Source organism: Arachis duranensis, chromosome 4 (assembly GCF_000817695.3).
Source record: "Arachis duranensis cultivar V14167 chromosome 4, aradu.V14167.gnm2.J7QH, whole genome shotgun sequence".
NCBI lineage: Eukaryota > Viridiplantae > Streptophyta > Magnoliopsida > Fabales > Fabaceae > Arachis > Arachis duranensis.
Genome location: NC_029775.3, coordinates 71051915 through 71057136, shown reverse-complemented (window position 1 = coordinate 71057136; position 5222 = coordinate 71051915). Strand labels below are relative to the sequence as shown.

The 5222-nt window shown below is 37.6% G+C and overlaps 1 non-coding gene across 1 annotated transcript; it reads left to right on the top strand.

Annotated features, from left to right (window-relative positions):
• Window positions 1-1326: 1326 nt before the first annotated feature.
• Window positions 1327-1434, top strand: LOC127746825 (small nucleolar RNA R71). The gene has a single exon (XR_008008637.1). It is a non-coding gene; the product is annotated as a small nucleolar RNA R71 (small nucleolar RNA).
• Window positions 1435-5222: the final 3788 nt, after the last annotated feature.

Below are 5222 nucleotides of genomic sequence, written 5' to 3'. Positions count from 1 at the left end.
AACCTTTACTAACACGTCCTCTACCATTCCATAAGCTTGTCTTATTGACTTGTCTGCCATCTCTAATGAGAATGTGGCAGCCTGTACCTCAAAGATCCCTAGTTTCTCCATTACAGAGAGTGGCATAAGATTTATACCTGATCCCAGGTCACATAGAGCCTTTTCAAAGGTCATGGTGCCTATGGTACAGGGTATTAAGAATTTACCAAGATCTTGTTTCTTTTGAGGTAAAGTTTGCTGAACACATGTATCTAGTTCACTAATGAGCAAGGGAGGTGCATCTTCCCAAGTCTCATTACCAAACAACTTGGCATTCAGCTTCATGATGGCTCATAGATATTGAGCAACTTGCTCTTCAGTTACATCTTCATCCTCTTCAGAGGAAAGATAGAGTTCAGAGCTCATGAATGGCAGAAGAAGGTTCAATGGAATCTCTATGGTTTCTATATGAGCCTCAGATTCCTTTAGGTCCTCAATAGGGAACTCCTTTCTGTCTGGGGGACGTCCCATGAGGTCTTCCTCATTGGGATTCACGTCGTCCCCTTCCTCCTTGGATTCGGCCATATAGACAATATCAATGGCCTTGCACTCTCTTTTTGGATTCTCTTCTGTATTGCTTGGGAGAGTACTAGGAGGAGTTTCAGTGATTTTCTTACTCAGCTGGCCCACTTGTGCCTCCAAATTTCTAATGGAGGACCTTGTTTCAGTCATGAAACTTAAAGTAGCCTTAGACAGATCAGAGACTATATTTGCTAAGTTAGAGGGACTCTGCTCAAAATTTTCTGTCTGTTGCTGAGAAGATGATAGAAAAGGCTTGCTATTGCTGAGCCTGTTTCTTCCACCATTGTTAAAGCCTTGTTGAGGCTTTTGTTGATCCTTCCATGAGAAATTTGGATGATTTCTCCATGAGGAATTATAGGTCTTCCCATAGGGTTCACCCATGTAATTTACCTCTACCATTGCATGGTTCTCAGGATCACAAGCTTCTTCTTCAGAAGATGCCTCTTTAGTACTGTTGGATGCATTTTGCCATCCATTCAGACTCTGAGAGATCATGTTGACTTGTTGAGTCAACATTTTGTTATGAGCCAATATGGCATTCAAAGCATCAATTTCAAGAACTCCCTTCCTCTGAGGTGTCCCATTACTCACAGGATTCCTCTTAGAGGTGTACATGAATTGGTTATTTGTAACCATGTCAATGAGTTCTTGAGCTTCTGCAGGCATTTTCTTTAGGTGAATGGATCCACTTGTAGAATGGTCCAGTAACATCTTAGAGAACTCAGATAGACCATAATAGAATATATCTAAAATGGTCCACTCTGAAAGCATGTCAGCAGGACACTTTTTGGTCAACTATTTGTATCATTCCCAAGCATCATGGATGGATTCACCATCTTTTTGTTTGAAGGTTTGAACATCCACTCTAAGCTTACTCAGCTTTTGAGGAGGAAAGAACTTAGCCAAGAAGGCCGTGACCAGCTTATCCCAAGAGTCTAGGCTATCTTTAGGTTGTGAGTCCAACCATGTTCTAGCTCTGTCTCTTATAGCAAAAGGGAAAAGCATGAGCCTGTAGACTTCAAGATCTACTCCATTAGTCTTAACAGTCTCAGAGATCTGCAAGAACTCAGTTAAAAACTGATAGAGATCTTTTGATGGAAGTCCATGGAACTTGCAGTTCTGTTGCATTAGAGCAACTAGTTGAGGCTTCAGCTCAAAATTGTTTGCTCCAATGGCAGGGATTGAGATGCTTCTTCCATAAAAGTTGGAAGTAGGTGTAGTATAATCACCCAGCACCCTCCTTGTGCCTTCACCATTGTTATTGGGTTCGGCCATATCTCTCTCTTTTTCAAGATTCTTTGTAAGGTTTTCTCTGGATTGTTATGCTTTAGCTTTTCTTAGCTTCTTCTTTAGAGTCCTTTCAGGTTCAGGATCTACTTCAAATAGAATGTTCTTGTCCTTGCTCCTGCTCATATGAAAAAGGAGAGAATAGAAAATAAAGAGGAATCCTCTATGTCACATTATAGAGATTCCTTTATGTTAGTAGAAGAAAGAAAAGAATAGAAGAAGGATGAAAAAAATTCGAACACAGAGGAGAAGAGAGGGTCTGAATTTTTGATGAAGAGAAGAGTGTTAGTAAATGAATAAATAAATAGAAGGAGGTGAGAGAGAGGAGTTTTCGAAAATTATTTTTGAAAAATAGTTAGTGATTTTTGAAAATTAAAAGAAGAATTAAAATTAAAATTTGAAACAATTAGTTAATTAAAAGAATTTTGAAAAAGAGGGAAGTTATTTTTGAAAATTAGAGAGAGAAAAGTAGTTAGGTAGTTTTGAAAAAGATAAAAAACAAACAAAAAGTCAATTAGTTAGTTGAAAAAGATTTGAAAATCAATTTTGAAAAGATAAGAAGTTAGGAGAGATATTTTGAAATCAAATTTTTGAAAAGATATTATTGAAATTTGTTTTGAAAAAGATTTAATTTTTTAAATTAAAATTGATTACTTGACTAACAACAAACTAAAAGATATGATTCTAGAATTTAAAGATTGAACCATTTCTTTACAAGAAAGTAACAAACTTCAAATTTTTGAATCAATCACATTAATTGTTAGTAAAGTTTTCGAAAATTTGAAATGAAATTAAGAAAAAGATTTTGAAAAATCAATTTTAAAAATTTCGAAAATAATAAAATAAAAAAAATGAAAAAGATTTAATTTTTCAAAAGTATTTTGAAAATTTAGGATTTTTAAAATTAACATCTTGACTTGACTAACAAGAAACAACTTATTTTTAAAAATTTTTGACTAAGTCAACCCCAAGATTTTGAAATTTAAGAGAGAAATAAGGAAAATATATTTTTTTATTTTTTTTTGAATTTTTAATGATGAGAGAGAAAAACACAAGTTGTAACGTGTTTTTGGCGTTTAACTCTGGTTTGTGACGTATTTTTGGCGTTTTACTCTAGAATGCAGCATAGAACTGGCATTGAACGCCAGTTTGCATCATCTAAACTCGAACAAAGTATGGACTATTATATATTTCTGGAAAGCTCTAGATGTCTACTTTCCAACGCCGTAGAGAGCGCGCCATTTGGAGTTCTGTAGCTCCAGAAAATCCATTTCGAGTGCAGGAAGGGCAGAATCCAACAACATCAGCAGTCCTTTTTCAGCCTGAATCAAATTTTTGCTCAGGTCACTTAATTTCAGCCAGAAAATACCTGAAATTATAGAAAAACACACAAACCCATAGTAAAGTCCAGAAATGTGAATTTTGCATAAAAACTAATGAAAACATCCCTAAAAGTAGCTAGATCTTACTAAAAATCACCTAAAAACAATGCCAAAAAGTGTATAAATTATCCACTCATCACCCTCCTATCCATTAATGCTCAAAGCCTTGGATCCTTTTTTTCGCAAGCTTTGTGTTTTTCACTGTTTTTTCTTTCTTCAGGAATCAATTTTATGATTTTTCATATTATCAATAACATTTCTCTTTTTTTCATCATTCTTTCAAGAGTCAACAATTTTAACATTCATAAACTTCACTATAAAAAATATGCACTATTCATGTGATGCATTTAGAATCACAGAAAACACCACCACATTTAAGTAAATAAGATTATTCTTCAATATAAAATCACTTTCTCATGCAATACATCACTTCTGTATTTTTTATTTGAATTCAAGCTCAGTGAGTAATACATGAGACATCTTTTCAGAATCGAAGCAACTAAGAGAAAGCTAAACTAGTCCTAGGATTCTAACTAATAAAGGATTATGCAACAAACAAAGAAAAATAGCAAAAAACCGGAACATAACATAGAAAAATAGGGGAGGAATAAAAAATGAAAGGAACTCAACCACCTTAGTTATCCCAGCGATCACTTTATACTTCAGGTTGTGCTCCTCAGTGAAGATGATTCGCCTCCCTTTTGGTGCCATAGGAATAAACAGAAAAACCCTTAAGCGAAGCGTCAACACCAAACTTTTAAGGTTTGCTTGTCCTCAAGTAAAGAAGAACTGAAAATAGAAAGAGACAAATATTATGATGAAAGAAAAAAAGAAAAGGATAAAAGAACAAGAGAGAATTAGGATTGGGAGAGGGGGAAAGAAAATTAAAACTGGGCGGCAAACTAGTGTAGTTGTGCGGCGCAGGCAACGCGTACGCGTGGGTCGGGTCGCGGAATTTCCTTAATGACGCGTAAGTGTCAGGCACGCGTCCGCGTGCCCTGGGTTTTGCGCGATTCGCCTGAAGCCAGCCACGTGCACGCACAACTCTCTGTTCGCATGGCTAGGGAACCAATATTGGCATACGACGCATTTGCGTCATGCACGCACACGCGTGGATGGCCGTTTGGTCCAATGACGCGCACGCGTCAGTGACGCGTCCGCGTGACAAAATTTGTGCATCTATCATACTTTCTACCCCGAGCCAGCATAACTCTCTGCCCAAACACTCTTTTATGTTGATTTTCCAGGTCACACGTACGCGACGCTGACGCGCCCGCGTGGAGTGCCAAAATCATGAATGACACGCACGCGTGGGGTACGCATACACGTGGGCTTGTTTGTGCGAAAGGCTTCATTCTGGCGCCACTCCCGCGCAACTCTCTGGTCATTTTTATTTTTTATGCACACCCATCTGACGTGTAAGCGTCAGCGACGCTTGCGCGTCAGATGCTCTCTCTTTTTTTCTCTCTCTCTTTTTTTCCGGTTCTTGTTCTAAAATAGCTGCATGATCAGAAAATTAGTACGAACTCAATAAAAATTAAATAAGTAAGAAAACTACTACTACGCAAAAATAACTAAGGATGAAAAGGAATGATCATACCATAGTGGGTTGTCTCCCACCAAGCACTTTTAGTTAAAGTCCTTAAGTTGGACATGTGGTGAGCTCCTTGTCATGGTGGCTTGTGCTTGTACTGATCTAGGAATCTCCACCAATGTTTGTAATTCCAATGGCTACCGGGATCTCAAACTAGGCGCTTAACGCCTTCGAGCAAGTTGAAGCAAGTGGCAAGGCCCCAAGAGTGTTTATTGTGGGAATGAATCCCAGGGTCCCAAACCTTACTTTTACACCCGTCTTCTTGTGGATCACCAATGTTGCCACCGGGTGGCAAGTAATCTGAATTCACACAAAGACATCCAAAAACCTTCTAAACCCATTCAATTGAGCTCTACACCAATCCTTGCATTTCAATTTGGAGCATGTAACCATATTGA